Consider the following 17,053-nt stretch of genomic DNA (forward strand, 5'->3'; position numbering starts at 1 on the left):
AAATTCAGTCTTTTGGGTGGCGCTACATAAACAGTCAATATTTTGGGCTGAGACCCTTCATTCTTTACACAAAGCTCTTGAAATAGTGGAGAATTGAGAACATGGGACTTGATTTTAGTTACTGCTGCGTTAACAGTATTTATGATTTGTGCAATCGATCACTGAAGCTGTTTGCAGCAAGATGTTGTCTGTGAAATACACAATATGATAGGTCTGTGAATAGTTAATATGTTAGGTACTGCTTTTTTCAAGAAAGTAACAACCCTACAGTGGGTCCTGTCATTGATGGTGTCTTATCTGTTGCACAAGCAAGAATGTTGGTAAGCGGAATATCCTAAACAACAGGAATTCTGCAGATGCTGGAAATTCAAGCAACACACATCAAAGTTGCTGGTGAACGCAGCAGGCCAGGCAGCATCTCTAGGAAGAGGTACAGTCGACGTTTCAGGCCGAGACCCTTCGTCAGGACTAACTGAAGGAAGAGTGAGTAAGGGATTTGAAAGTGGGAGGGGGAGGGGGAGATCCAAAATGACAGGAGAAGACAGGAGGGGGAGGGATAGAGCCGAGAGCTGGACAGGTGATTGGCAAAGGGGATACAAGAGGATCATGGGACAGGAGGTCCGGGAAAAAAGACAAGGGGGGGGAGGGACCCAGAGGATGGGCAAGGGGTATATTCAGAGGGACAGAGGGAGAAAAAGGAGAGTGAGAGAAAGAATGTGTGCATAAAAATGAGTAACAGATGGGGAACAAGGGGGAGGTGGGGCATTAGCGGAAGTTAGAGAAGTCGATGTTCATGCCATCAGGTTGGAGGCTACCCAGACGGAATATAAGGTATTGTTCCTCCAACCTGAAAAGAGAAGCGGAATATCCTTCTCTTTGAAAAATTGCTCAACAATCTGAAATATTGACTCCCTCTTCGTATCTGTTTCTAATCCCCAAATAACTACTCTTGAAGCATGCTTTCATCTTTTATGAAGTGAACATAACCAAGTAGCAAAGATTTGTTGCCTGGCAAAGTTGACTCAACCACTGCAGAGCAAATTCTGTGTATGCTGCCCAAATTGCCTTGCACATTCTCATCTATGCAACTGAGCTATGAAAAGGGAAGACTATTATAAACTGGAAATGCTGCGTAGACTCATCACGACAAGCAACATCTGTGGAGAAAGAAACCGAGTTAATGTTTCAGTGCTGAAGAGACTTTGAAAATTAAATTTAATATGTTTTAGATTCAAGGGAGTAGATTTGGGATGGCGATGAGGAGGAACTACCTTTCCCAGAGAGTGATGAATCTGTGGAATTTTCTGCCTGATGAAGCAGTGGCGACTATCTCAGTAAATATATTGAAGACAAGGTTAGATAGATCTTTGCATAGTCGGGGAATTAAGGGTTTTGGGGAAAAGGCAGGTAGGTGGAGATGAGTGCATGGCCAGATCAGCCATGACCTTATTGAATGGCAGACCAGGCTCGACGGGCCAGATGGTCTACTCTTGCTCCTATTTCTTATATTGTTTATGTTCTTATTTCCAGTGGATTTTTGCTTTTAGAAAATAAAGTAAATTTTCTAACTGTTATTCACCATCAATTACTGCCTGCCCTACAATTCCACTTCCTTCCAAACAGTTCTGTCCTCTTTAACAGAGCTCAGCACAACAACCCGTCATAACCAGCTAGCTTACCAAATATTTCAGCTGAGCTGGAATGTAAGGAATTATAAATTGCCATTTTCTGTTAAATACATTAAGTCCTTTACCTTAATCTTCCAACAAAGAAAATCTTTCTACATGAATCACCTTGTCTCATTTATATCATTTAGGTATCTGTCCAACTGTTCCATGTCTGTCAGAGCACGGTAATTATTAATACATACCAATTGCCCTTCAGTTATTGAAGCATAGAGACATAGAGTAAGCTTGTGTATTATGGAGAGAATCTTTTAAATATGGAAATGAAATTAGCTCTCCCTGGAACAAAGAACAATACTGGATACTCAGCTCCTCAGTCTGTTCATCCATTCTGATCCAATTCTTCAGGTCAGCTTTGTGCATTGGCTCCATATTCTTGTAAAACAACTGTAACCTATCAACCCCAGATTTAAACAGGACAATTGAATCATCAGACAGGACTTCATACAGGGCAGCATAACTCAATTTTTACCACCTTTTTGATAAAGAATCTCTTAACTTCTCCTTTCCTGAATGCCCTGGCTCAGCTGCTGTTTATATTGACTTGACCTTAAAAAGGTCAAATCTTGAGTATGAAATGATGTGGCTGCTAACTGACTACAAAGTGTTGTCTCTTTCCAGTGCCAGCTAGATTGATGCCTTATTTTGGAGCTACCATTGGGCAGGAGGTGCAGAAGGCTGAAGTCCCACACTACCACATTCAACAGCAGCTACTTCTCTTCAACCATTTAGTTCTTGACCCAACTGGCAGAACCCTAACCACAACAGTTTATTAACACTATAAATTCTTTAACCACCTAGCAGTAAAATCGGCTTTTTCTGTTCTAATTGTGTTTTCTTGCAAAGAATGTGCATAATTAATGCTTAACTTATGTTTTTTGCATGAATACGGCTTAAATAATGCTGCTGCAAGCAATTTTTTCAATGCATCTGTGTATATATTCATTGTGTATGTAGCAATAAACTTGACATTGATTTTGATTTTTAACTTAACCATACTAACAGAAATCATTTTCTTCTATCCTTAGAATTCTTTACAAAGTCCTGAACATCAGCATCATATAACTCCTTAACATTTTGTATTCAAAAAGTACAAACTCAGCTTTAATACTTGTTCCGCAATTAAATTTTTAGACCCCCAACTATATTTATGGGGCGGCACAATAGCATAGTAGTTGGCACAACACTTAACAGTACCAGCAACCGGCGTTCAATTCCCGCCACTGCCTGTAAGGAGTTTGTACGTTCTTCCCGTGACCGTATAGGCTTCCTCCAGGTACTCCGGTTTCCTCCCACAGTCTGACGATATACCTTTTGGAAGGTTAACTGGGCATTGCAAATTATCCTAGAATTAAATTGGGGGATTTCTGGGTGGCGCAGCTCATAGGGCCTATTCCACACGATACCTCAATGAAAACAATTCTAAAGATACAATATGTATCGATTTAGCAAGGCTCCATCTCCTGTTTTTTTTTGCTCCACTTATAGATATGTATTAGAGCACTTTACAGAATAAAGGAAAGTATAGATTCAAAAAAGTTCAGAAGATGAAAGACGCTTAGTATTATGGCAAAAGAGTACTTCTCGTAGGCTCTGGAATGACAGCATGGAACTGATAAGGAAAAAAACACAGAGTAGCGGCATAGTTCCTGGTGGAATAAAAATGTGTTTCAGATTACCATCTACAAATTCAGAAATCATTGGAAACACACAGATCTGTGAAAAGAGGAAGAAAGTTAAAGCTTCAGCTCAGAAACACTTCATCAGAACTGATGTTGGTTGTCTCATCATGGCTAATGCTGTCTGTTCCCAGTATTTTCTGTGTTTGTTCTGATAGGGTAGCTACTTATACTGGAGAAAGAACTCAGTATCAGAGGAACAGAGAATGCAATGAGACATATAACTGAGTAGGTGAGGTTTGAAAGGAGGAATTAAGGTCACAAAATCAAAGCTCAAATGAAATGCTGGAGCTTGACGCATTGAACTGAGTCTATTTGTGTATTGACAGCGTTGTTGTGATGGGCAAAGGTGAGGAACAGACAAGAAAGTTCCGTTTCTAACTGAACAGACTTTACTTTGCCTAAATGCCTTTGCTGACTTTACTTCTCTGAGAGACCTATCAAATGATGCAACGCACCTGCAGCCACAACTGCGTCCACCCCCCTCCATCTGTCATTTTAGAAGGTTCTAGGTGATTACAATTCTGTCATACTAGAGTCATTCTGGACAAAGGTGAATGTATCAACACGTCTTGTTGCCGCATGGAGATGACATCCATTCAACCTAAACACCCTTTTCATTCCAGCACAACAGTCTGTAGCTAGCGTTGTCTACAAAGTCCATGGTTCCATCATGCACCAGTCTTAGTCAACTGTGTGCAATGATCCAATTGCCATTCTCAGAAGAAAAGTGTGCCAGCCACATGTATGCAGATGGACTTCCCCACCTCCTCCATGACATTTCATGGCAACCTTCAGGTATGTCCACCAATGCTCTGGTCATTTCAGTTTTCGTCTCTCCACTTGTCTGTCCAAATCTTCATCTGAGTCCATTGTGGCAGAGCTTGTGTCCAGCTCCCTCTGTGGAGCTGACATCTTGACTGTGAATTCTCTTGTCATGTGAACATGGTGTTGATGACTTGCAACATAATAATTTCTGATCAAATCCATGTTCCAGGGGTACAGAGCATTTAGTATCAGAGCTGGAACCTGCAGGTATCGTGGTTGGGCAAACTAAGGTTAGCTATGACTCATAATTAATAGGGACTTCAGTTGGTTGAGTAAGAGGACTATTTGTGAAAGGGTCAGTGTACAAGACCAGTGATATATTTGCTGACAGAATGGATTGGATGTCCACTAACCTTAACAATAGGTCATAAGTGTTTTTTGTAGCACTTCACTGATACGTTGGGATATCATACCTGGTATTCATGTGGAACAGTGCCATGCCTCTTCATTGAACACCTAGAGTGGGTCTGTCAGTAAATGCCCTCTCACCTTCTCAATCAAGGGGTTGAAATCAATAATCAGATTGATCTATCCCATCTGTCCTCAGCCATGATTGCCAGAGGTTTTGCAACATATTCAGGAAAGGCGCATGCCTCTGGTAAGAAGTGGATGTGTGGCTTTAATTAACCCTTACCACTTTGAATGAGCACTAACGTTAATGAAAGTGAACCAACTGCATATACAATAGGCAATAAACATTGCAACTACCACTATAATAATGAAATTGAAAGCAAGAAATCCATTCACAACCTGCATCTGATCATATGGCTACAGATTTTGATCACAATTTTCAATACACATTTTTATCCATTTTCCATATTTTTGAATTATTTACCCCTGGGGTCCCAGATTTTTGGTTGATCAATAGGAACTGTTGACTTATTGTGGTCACAGATCATCCTAGACTTTCATCTGTTTCAGTATTGCTTGACATTCTTCATCACTGCTTGCATCTTAAATTACGTGAGCAGTTGTTTGAACAGTTTTGACACATCACACCTTTCTCATATCCTGGAAGACTGCCCTCTTGCACCATGCTTCATGCTTGCTTGTTTTGAATACTTAGTGGCATTTTGCAGATCCTTTTTGTCAGAAGAGGTTTTGAACTGTTGCCATAAAGCTCTTGTGCTCTCTCTTTGTACAATTGAAACCTTAGAGATCAAGTGGACCATTAAATGCTTCAGAGCCTTTAAAAGACAATTTATGTAGGTGAGTCGTAATTAACTGATACCTCTTCAGTGAGACTAACAATACTATATTCCACAAATTCAGCATTTAAAAAGACTGTGTGCTTTTGTTATTTTATAATATGTTTGTCAGTTACACTACAGAATGTGTATTTGCATTTTTTTCCTTGCATTCAGGGAAACGTGGGCCCTAATGATGAATGCAAAATGGTTGAATCAAATTAAATTGATATTTTGCTTCATACTGTCGTTTCTTAATTTATGACTGTGTTTTACTTTTACTCAAAGCAGCAAAACATTCCATTGCTTGCAAGAGCATTAATCACACAAAACTAATGTAGTCATATCATGATATATGCTCTGGCAGATGACAAAAAACAAATCCCAAGACATGGGGCTTAATGCTTTAGTGGAGATAGGAAACTGAAACAGAGAAACAGAGGAAGTCAGACATCCCACCTCTCCCGGAACTTCCGAGAGTCTCCCGCATATTAATAGTGGCTCCCTGATGCCCGCAAATTATATACAATATCACGGAAATCAATTTTTTTGAGAGCGAGCGAGAGAAAAGCAAGAGAGAGCGCGACAGCGACCACGAGAGAGAGTGCGCGCGAGCGAGAAACCAAGCGAAAGCAAAAGCAAGTGAGAGAGGGAGAGAGAGCGAGTGAGAAGGAAAGCAAGCAAGAGCGCTTGAGAGCGCGGGAGCGACTACGAGTGAGAGCGCGCGAGTGAGAGCGCGCCATGGCAGTGTTCCAAAAAAATATAAAATCTATGTCACCCCAGACTACACTAAAGTGTACCCCTGCCTAATAGGGGTCAAAATAATGACAGTGTTGTTCACTGCACTGTTTGCAACAGTGACTTTTCTATTGCCCGTGGTGGGTTAAGACTGTAAAAGACACGTTGAGGTGAGTTTAACAGATGTCATTCATTCATTAGCATAGCTAACGTTATTTAAACTAGCTGACTAGCTGCTAAGGAGCTACTTTATTGCAGACATCCCACCTCTCCCAAAAGTCTCCCGCAAATTGATGGTGCTACCTCCCTGAAATAAGCTTTTGCAGGGTGGGATGTCTGGGAAGTTGAGGAAGGAAATTCAAAATGGCAACATAGGTCTGCTCACCTGCAGAGAAGTGATTATATCGAGGGATAAGCAGGAAGTCAGAATTAGTGGAGCACAGGTATCATAGAGGGTCATAGACTGGAGAAACTCGATGTAACAAAAAGCTAAAAGGTAAGACCATGATTGCATTTGAAAATAAAGGTAAGGACAGTGACGTGGAGAATATTAATTCAGAAGCAACGTTGGTCAAGTTAAGTGGTATTTGATGAATGTGGAAAGGGGAAGGAGACAGTGGAGTGGGGTCTAATGTGGATAATGTTATGTTATGGAGGTAAGTGACCATAGCATTAGCAAGAATGTGGTCCCTTAATTCATTACAGGATCACAAGCTTGTGGTGGCAACTGAAGTCAGAAGTAGTAATGACAGGGATAAAAGGCAATGGGCTTAGCCATTTCAATATTTAGTTGAAGAGCATTTATGTACATCTTGCAATGCATGTTAGATAATCAACTGAGCAATTTATTGCTGATGTACAGTGACTGAGCATTTATGTGCATTGTTGTATAAAGGGATCTTACTGTGCAAGTACCCAGCTTCCTGAAAATGGCAGTATACACTTAATGGCCACTTTATTAGGTACACCTGAACATCTGCTCATTAATACAAGTATCCAGTCAGCCAATCATGTGGTAGCAACTTAATACAAAACAGCATGCAGGCACGGCAAAAGATCACACTGGGTTCTATTTCTACAGCTAATATGTTGGCCACTGAGTGTAAAGACATAGGGAGGTGAAAATAGCATATGATAAACTTGCTTTCATCAGCCTCAGTGTTGAATAGAAGAGTTATGATCTCAAGGTGCAGCCTTTGAGTGGGCCGTATTTGGATCATAGTGTGCATTTCTGGTTATTCCACGACAGGAAAAGTATGGAGGGTGCAGGATATGTTCAGTGGGTTGTTGCCTGGATTACAGAGATTGATTATAAGGAGAAGTGGTACAGACATGCACTGTTTTTTTCTAGAGCGTCAGAAGTTGAGGGGAAATCTGAGAGAAATATATAAAATTATGAAAGGCATACCTAGGATAGAAAGTTTTTTATCCCAGGTTGGAAATGACATAGTTTTAAGGCGATAGGGGTACAATTTAAGATCATTAGATATAGGAGCAGAATTAGGCCATTTGGCCCATCAAGTCTGCTCCACCATTTCATCATGGCTGATCCATTTTCCCTATAAGCTCCAATTTCCTGCCTTCTCCCCATATCTCTTCATGCCTTGAGCAATCAAGGATCCATAAATCTATGCTTTAAACATATATAAATACGTTACCTTAACAGCCACCCTCAGCAACGAATTTCACAGATTCACCACTCTCTAGCTAAAGAAATTCCTCCTCAGTTCCATTCTAAAAGGCCACCTCTCTATTCTGATGCTGCATCCCCTAGTCCTAGACACTCCCACCACAGGAAACATACTCTCAACATCCACTTTATCAAGGCCTTTCACCTTTCAGTAGGTTTCAATGAGGTCACCCCTCATTCTTCTGAATTTCTGTGAACATAGACCCAGAGCCATCAAATGCTCTTCATATGACAAGCCATTCAGTTCTGGAATCACTTTTTTTGAGCGTCCTTTGAACTCTCTGCAGTGTCAGCACATCACTTCTTAGATAAGGGGCCCAAAACTGTCCACAATATTCCAAGTGAGGCCTCACCAGTGCTTCCTAAAGCCTCAACCTTACATCCTTGCTTTTATATTCCAGTCCTCTTGAAATGAATGCTAACATCACATTTGCCTTCCTCACCACAGACTCAACCTACAGATTCTTCTCCCTTTGTGTATCAGATTTCTGAACTTTCTCTCCATTTAGAAAATAGTCAACCCTTTTATTTCTTCTACTAAAATGCATGACCATACACTTCTCGACACTGTATTCCACCTGTCACTTATTTGTCCATTCTTCTAACCCATCTAAGTCCTTCTGTAGCCTCTCTACTTCCTCAAAACTACCTGCCCCTCCACCTGTCTTCATATTATCTGCAAACTTGGCCACCAAGCCATCAATTCCATCATTCAAGTCATTGACATATAAAGTAAAATGAAGCGGTCACAACATTGACCCCTGTGGAACACCATTAGTCACCTGCAGCCAATCTGGAAAAGGTTCCCTTTATTCCCACCATTTGCCTCCTGCCAATCAGCCAGCACTTGATCCATGTTATAATCTTCCTTGTAATACCATGGGCTTTTAACTTGTTAAGCAGCCTCATGTATGGTACCTTGTCAAAGGCCTTCTGAAAATCTAAGTACACGACATCCACTGATTGTCCTTTGTCTAACTTGATTGTTACTTCTTCAAAGAATTCAAACAGATTTGTCAGACAAAATGTTCCCTTGAGAAAACCATGTTGACTATGGCATATTTTATCATATGTTTCCTAGTACCCTGAAACCACATCCTAAACAATCGACTCCAACATCTCCTGACCACTGAGATCAGACTAATTGGCCTATAACTTTCTTTCTTCTGCCTCTCTCCCTTCTTGAAGAGTGAATGTCATTTGCATTTTTCCAGTCTTCTGGAACCATTCCAGAATCTAGTGATTCTTGAAAGATCATTACTAATGCCTCCATAATCTCTTCAGCCACCTCTTCCCAAAGACTGGAGTGTACACTATCTGGTCCAGGTGACTTATCTACCTTCAGAACTTTCAGTTTCCCAAGAACCTTCTCTCTAGTAATGGGAACTTCACACATCTGCCCCTTTCACACTCAAACTTCAGGCATACTGCTAGTGTCGTCCACACTGAAGACATGCAAAATACTCATTCAGTTCATCCGCTATTTTCTTGGCCCCATTCCTACCTCTCCAACATAGTTTTCTAGTGGTCTGATATCCACTCTTGCCTCTCTTTTATGTATCTGAAGAAACTTTTGGTATCCTCTTTAATATTAATAGCTAGTTTACTTTCATATTCCATCTTTACCTTCTTAATTACTTTTTTAGTTGTCTTTGGTTGGCTTATAAAATTTTCCCAATCCTCTAAACACCCACAAATTTTTGCTCTTTTATATGACCTCTCTTTAGCTTTTACATATGTTGACTTTCACTGCTCTTGTTAGCTATGGTTGTGTTATCTTGCCTTTAGAATATTTCTTCCTCTTTGGGATGTATACACCTTTTGCCTTCTGAATTGCTTCCAGAAATTCCAGCCATTGCTGCTCTGCCATCATCCTTGCCAGTGTTCTTTTCCAATCATTTCTGGCCAACTCCTTTCTCATGAATCTGTAATCCCCTTTGCTCCACTGTAATACTGATACATCTGACCTTAGCATCCCCTTTTCAAATTTCAGGGTGAGTTCTATCATATTATGAGCATTTATCCCAAAGGGTTCCATTACCTTAAGCTTCGTAAGCAATCTGGTTCATTGCATAACACCAAATCCTGAATAACAGATCCCCCTAGTGGACTCAACCACAAGCTGCTCTAAAAAGCCATCGCGATAGCATTCCGGAATATTCCCCTCTTGGGATCCAGCACCAACTTGATTTCCCCAATCTACCTGCATATTGAAATCCCCCATGATGATTATAACATTGCCCTTTAAGCAGACAATTCTATCTCCCATTGTAATTTGTGGACTACATCCTTACTACTGTTTGGGGGTCTGTATGTAACTCCTATCAGGGTGTTTTTAACCTTGCAATTCCTTAGCTCTACCCACAATCATTCAACACTTTCTGACCCTCTTTCTAATGATTTGATTTCAGTTTTTACCAACAGAGCCACACCACTCCCTCTGCCTACATGCCTGTCCTTTCAATACAATTGGATATTAAGCTCCCTGCGATAATCCTCTTTCAGCCAAGGTTCAGTGACATCAGTCTACAGCATCATACCTGCCAATCTGTAACTGTACTACAAGTTCATCTACCTTACTCCATATACTGCATGCATTCAGATATAATACCTTCAGTCCAGTATTCACCCTTCTCGATTTTGTCAGTCTTTTACATTGCAACTCATCCTGTCAACAGCAATTTTGCCCTATCACCAGCCTCTCCTTGCTAGGAGTTCTCACTACACACTGCCTCTGCTTGTAAACCAACTACCTCATCCTCAGCATTAATACTCCGGTTCCCATTCCCCTGCCAAATTAGTTTTAACCCTCCTGAGCAACTCTAGCAAACCTATACACAAGAATATTGGTCCCCCTTGGAGTTCAGTTGTAACCCGTCCCTTTTGTATGGGCCATGCCTTCCCCAGAAGTGATCTCAATGATCCATAAATCTGAACCCCTGCCCACTGCACTATTTCCTCAGCCACGTATTAGCCTGCCAAAACATCCTATTCTTACCCTCACTGGCACGTGGCATGATCCCCAATCCAGAGTTTACTACCTTAGAGGTCCTGTTTTTCAGCTTTCTACCTAGCTTCCTAAAATCTGTGTTCAAGACCTCCTTACCTTGTCTATCTATATCATTGAAATGTATAAAATCCTAAAGGAATTGGACAGGCTAGATGCAGGAAGATTGCTCCCGATGTTGGGGAAGTCCAGAACGTGGGGTCACAGTTTGAGGATAAAGGCGAAGCCTTTTAGGACCGAGATTAGGAAAAACTTCTTCACACAGAGAGTGGTGAATCTGTGGAATTTTCTGCCACAGGAAACAGTTGAGGCCAGTTCATTGGCTATATTTAAGAGGGAGTTAGATATGGCCCTTGTGGCTAAAGGGATCAGGGGGTATGGAGGGAAGGCTGCTATAGGGTTCTGAGTTGGATGATCAGCCATGATCGTACTGAATGGCGGTGCAGGCTCGAAGGGCCGAATGGCCTACTCCTGCACCTATTTTCTATGTTTCTATGTCATTGGTGCCAATATGTACCAAGACTTCTGACTGCTCGCCCTTCCCCCTTGAGAATGCGAAGGGCCCGATCCGAGACGTAGGCACATACGAGATTTAGGAGGCAAGGTGGTTTTTAACATACAGAGAAGAGTTGATGCCTGGAATGGCAGAATTAGATATGATAGCAACATTAAAGAGGCATTTGGACAAGCACCTGAACAGGTAATGGATGGAGGTGTATAGACCATCTGCAGGTAGATGGGATAGTTTAAGATGGCATCAGAGTTGACACAGACATTGAGCACTGAAATGTCTACATAAGATAAAGAAAGAGGAGGCATTAGCAATGGTCAGGGAGTAACTCCGTGAAAAGGTAGCACTGTTAAAGAAATCTGGAGAGAGCGGGAAGAAGTTAATAATTATAACAGACTTAGAAAACATGTTTCTAGCGTATTGAAACCTTAATATCTGTTGTAGAGAGCTTAATTTTTTCTTTATTATATTCAAGTTCATTTAATTTCATTAAACAAAACTCTGAATTTACTAATACTAGAAGATAAACAATATAACATGACTGTTATTGTTGAAAGGTGTTCATTCTTATATAGTGGAGAAGATTGTTTGAGTTCAGCAATATCGCTATCGTAATGATGAAGCTTTCCTACATTTTTAAATAGTGATTAAAGGAAATTATTACATAGTACTGTAATATAAGCTATCTAGTTGTCTCTTTATCACCAAGTGTCAAGGACCACCTGGATACAGTTCACAAAAATATCTGATGGAAGGATTAGAGAGTGGATTTACCTTCTTCGATTTAAAGAGAAGGAAAATCTGGCAAACCCATACAGGCATGAGGTCCACCACATTAAATTTCACCTTCTGTACTCTGCCCAAGTGAAAATTAATACCCATGGTGTAAAGCAGAAGATTTATCACATATCAGGGAATTGTTTCATAGAATATTATTTGTGTTTTTGAAGTGACAACGCAGATTATGATCTACCTGTGGTTTGGCTCAATGGTTAGGAAATCAGACCCGTTTTGGACTTATAGTATGACTTGTTATGCTCCAGATGCTCTTTTCATTTTACAGAGTGCTCAAGGTTTATTGGATTTATTCCCATTCTAAATTGTATTCAACAAATACTAATCCTTCCAGCCGACACATAAAGCTGTGCAGCTTAGTCCAATGGACAACTGTTAAGTCACACATGCCATCTTGTATGAATGTCATTTGTTTATGAACTTTTAAATATGTCAAACACCAAAGGGGATTGGTCATTATTTTTGGAAAAAGGCATCTGTCAGCTTGTGTTGCAGCTGGAAGATAAACAATTTAAAAAGAAACAAGTTGATAAATTTGTGGAGGAATGACAGTAAACAATAGTGTTGAGATAAAAGATTTCAACAGCATTTTGAAGTTTGTGATGAAAGAATCTGCCCTAGCACTAGTATCAACCATGCATGTCAGATAGAAAAATAATACTTCAAGAAAATTGTTCATATTTATCTTCAAAATGATGAACTCATAATTAAAATCATACGTGTTCACTTTCTTTTTAACTAAATAAATTTAATTTTAATGCTACAGAGCAACATGTCAATGTAGAATGCATGAGAATATGAATTTTTTGACTGAACATTTTTAAGTAATTTCTTTCACAAAATATTTTAAACCCTACTTTGAGATTATTTTCACAAAATTAATTCCTTTAAGGTTTTGTTGAGATAGGTTTCATACCCAAGCATTACTACAAGATGTTAAAAATTAGTCCAGAATAATGCCTGTTTTTTTATTCCCTTCAGCCTCTCTAAGTAAATATTAAACTATGCATCAGCATTTCCATTATGGTTAGAATCAGATTAGGAATGTACCAGAGACATAATCAGTAGTTCAAGTCCATATTTTGACAAGTACCAACTAGAATTTCACTGTACTTTAGATTTTGACCAAATATTAAAGCATATTTGTATGCTTTATATGTATCAAACTTCAAATTCCTTGGTGTCCACATTTCCGAGGATCTCACCTGGTCCCTGAACTCCTCCATCCTGGTCAAAAAGGCACAACAGCACCTTTATTTCCTGCGGAGCATCAAGAGAGCTTACCTCTGTCCTAGGATACTGATGAACTTTTACCGCTGTACCACTGAGAGCATACTCACCAACTGCATCTCAGTGTGGTATGGCAATTGTCCCGTATTGGACCGCAAAGCACTCCAACATGTGGTGAAAACTGCCCAGCAGATTATCGGCACCCAATTGCCCACCATTGAGAACATCTACCATAAACGCTGCCTGGGCAGGGCAAAAAGCATTATCAAGGATGCATCTCACCCTAACCATGGACTTTTTACACTCCTCCCATCCGGTAGGCGATACAGGAGCCTCCGCTCCCGCACCAGCAGGCACAGGAAGAGCTTCTTCCCTGAGGCTGTGACACTGCTGAACCTCACATCACAGCGCTAAGCAGTATTGCACCTACATTGTACTGTCTCAGTACTTTTATATTTGTGTGCTGTAGCACTTACTTTTTTTTCACAGTTATTTTGTAAATAATACTATTCTTTGCATTTCTGGACAGATGCTAACTGCATTTCATTGGCTTTGTATCTGTACTCGGCACAATGACAATAAAGTTGAATCTAATCTAATCTAATATTTCAGTATTGCAATAATCTCACTGGAATATTAGTTTATAATACATATTAAAAATATCAAAAATGCAATACTTTAATGTCTTTTTCTCCATCTTCATACAGTATCTTATGTGTTACATTTTTCTCTAATTGGATTTCTAACTTGAACTTAAGAAAAGATTACCATCAAAGATTAGAATTGCCAGTTTTATCCATATTTATTGAGCCTGCAATAATTTCAGTTTTAAGAATTAATTTCAATTTTATTGGAACAGGCAGGGTTATACCTGACTTCAAAGAGTTAAATTATAAGATCTATTACTTTCCAGTGAACTGTATCAAAGACTTCATTAAAATCTCAGTATCACCCTAGCAAAGTTTTTGGTTCGTGTTAAAGGTGTGATAAATCTCAAGTCTTGCTGGCTGGAGTCAGCATTTCCATTCGGAACTACCAACATTGAAACTATAGCATTTCTTAAACTTCCAAAAATACAAATCTGAGATTTGCAAAGTGACAGATGGTACCAAATCAATCACTGCTTAACTGCTGGACTCCCCATGGAATCCAGTGGCAAAGGCCTGTGTTGTCTGTGTTGCTGGTGCTGGTTGCTTGACAAACAGAGAAGGCTGTGGAGAGAGTAGGATTCATTATTGTGGGATAAGTAAATACGTTGTGGACAGGTGAAAGCATTAAAAGGAGCAGAAAGTGACAAGGGTTTTGGAGAGGTCGCAAAAGGAAACAGGGAGAAAATGAGAGCAGATCATGGTGGGTGGTGCTGCAGAGGAGGATTGAAGTTGAACAGACCACTGTGATGGAGAGGGATTTTGTGGGTCTGGACAAAACACACATGCTCTCCTAGCTCATGAGCAGTCTTCAAAGACACTTAACCTTCTACCCAATCTTCATTAAAAATGAAAAAGCTTTTGTTTTATTTGGTTGTCCAGCACATATTGTCATTTATTCTCTACTTGTATTGGCTCCTGAATTGAGAAGGTAGCTATGAATCAACCAACTTCAGAATCAGAATCAGAATCAGGTTTATTATCACCGGCATGCAACATGAAATTTGTTAACTTGGCAGCAGCAGTTCAATGCAATACACAATCTAGCAGAGACAGGAAAAAATAGTAATAATAAATCAAATAAAACATAATAATAAATAAACAAGTAAATTACACATGTTGAATGTCTGTCTGTCTGTCTAGGTACCATATCCGATGTGGACATTGGTGGCCATGGTTTTCCATATAGATCTAGCCCTCGTTCGTTGGGTGACTTCCATTTCCTCAATGTGTAGCCTCCTGGCTAGGCTTTTGATGTACATAAGCCGAGGTCTTCCTCTCAGTTTGCTCCCCTCGATCTTTCCAGACAGTATGAGTTTTTCTTGTTCATCTTTCCGCATGATGTGTCCTAGGAATCTGAGTTGTCTTTCTCTTATTGTTGGTATGAGTGATCTAACTGCTTGGGCTCTTCTGAGAACTTCTTCATTTAATGTGCGTGTGGTCCATGATATTTTTAACATTCTCCTGTAGAACCATACTTCAGCTGCTTCTAGTCTCTTTTCCATTGCTGAGGAAATGGTCCAGCATGCACTTCCATAAGTCAGGATAGAATAAATATAGCACTGCAGTATTCTGTTTTTAGTGTACATGCTCATCTTTCTGTCTCCAAGAAGACAGAAAGCATGGTCATCTCCAGAAAGACAAACATCCCACAATGTGTGATCAAGATCGGAAATACAAACATCAAACAAGTCAACAAATTCAGATATCTTGGCAGCCTAATAACAAGTGATGGCAGGTGCGACACAGATATCAAATACAGAATAGCAATGGTGAAAGAAGCTTTCCAAAAAATGAAGACCATATTAACTGACATATTGAATAGATTATTAAAAAACATGCAAAAACAGAAATACTGTATATTAAAAAAGTGAGGTAGTGTCCAAAGCTTCGAAGTCCATTCAGGAATCAGATGGCAGAGGGGAAGAAGCTGTTCCTGAATCGCTAAGTGTGTATGTTCAGGCTTCTGTATCTCCTACCTGATAGTAACAGTGAGAAAAGGGCATGCCCTGGGTGCTGAAGGTCCTCAATAATGGATGCTGCCTTTCTGAGACACCGCTACCTAAAGAAGATCCTGGGTACTTTGTAGGCTAGTGCCCAAGATGAAGCTGACCAGATTTACAGCCTTCCGCAGCTTCTTTCGGTCCTGTGCACTAGCCCCTCCATACCAGACAGTGATGCAGCCTGTCAAAATGCTCTCCACGATTTTTGAGTGTATTTGTTGACATGCCAAATCTCTTCAAACTCCTAGTAAAGTATAGCCGCTGTCTTGTCTGCTTCATAACTACATCAATGTGTTGGGACCAGGTTAGATCCTGAGATCTTGACACCCAGGAACTTGAAACTGCTCACCCTCTCCACTTCTGATCCCTCTATGAGGATTGGCATGTGTTCCTTCGTTTTAGCCTTTCTGAAGTCCACAATCAGCTCTTTCATCTTACTGACATTGAGTGCCAGCTTGATGCTGAAACACCACTCCACTAGTTGGCATATCTCACTCCTGCAAAGCCCTCTCGTCACAACCTGAGATTCTACCAACAAAGGTTGTAACGTCAGCAAATTTGTAGATGGTATTTGAGTTATGCCTAGCCGCAAGTCATGTATATACAAAGAATAGAGCAGTGGGCTAAGCACACACCCCTGAGGTGCGCCAGTGTTGATCGTCAACGAAGAGGATATGTTATCACCAATCTGCACAGACTGTGTTCTTCCGGTTAGGAAGTTGAGGATCCAATTATAGAGGGAGGTACAGAGGCCCAGGCTCTGCAACTTCTCAATCAGGATTATGGGAATGATGGTATTAACTGCTGAGCTATAGTTGATAAACAGCATCTTCACCTAGGTGTTTGTGTTGTCTAGGTGGTCTAAAGCCGTGCGAAGAGCCATGGAGATTATGTCTGCCTTTGTAGGCACCCAGCTTTCCAAAAATGGATTTATCAACCCCTTTCCACAGAGAAGTTTTGTCTCCCAGCCTATCCCTGGCCTCTGTTCAAATAAGCAATGACTAGGTCTGACACAGGTTTCATATGATACAATCGCATCTCACTTTCTCCAAA

The sequence above is a fragment of the Mobula hypostoma genome, chromosome 16 (genome assembly GCF_963921235.1).
Source record: "Mobula hypostoma chromosome 16, sMobHyp1.1, whole genome shotgun sequence".
In the NCBI taxonomy this organism is placed as follows: Eukaryota; Metazoa; Chordata; class Chondrichthyes; order Myliobatiformes; family Myliobatidae; genus Mobula; species Mobula hypostoma.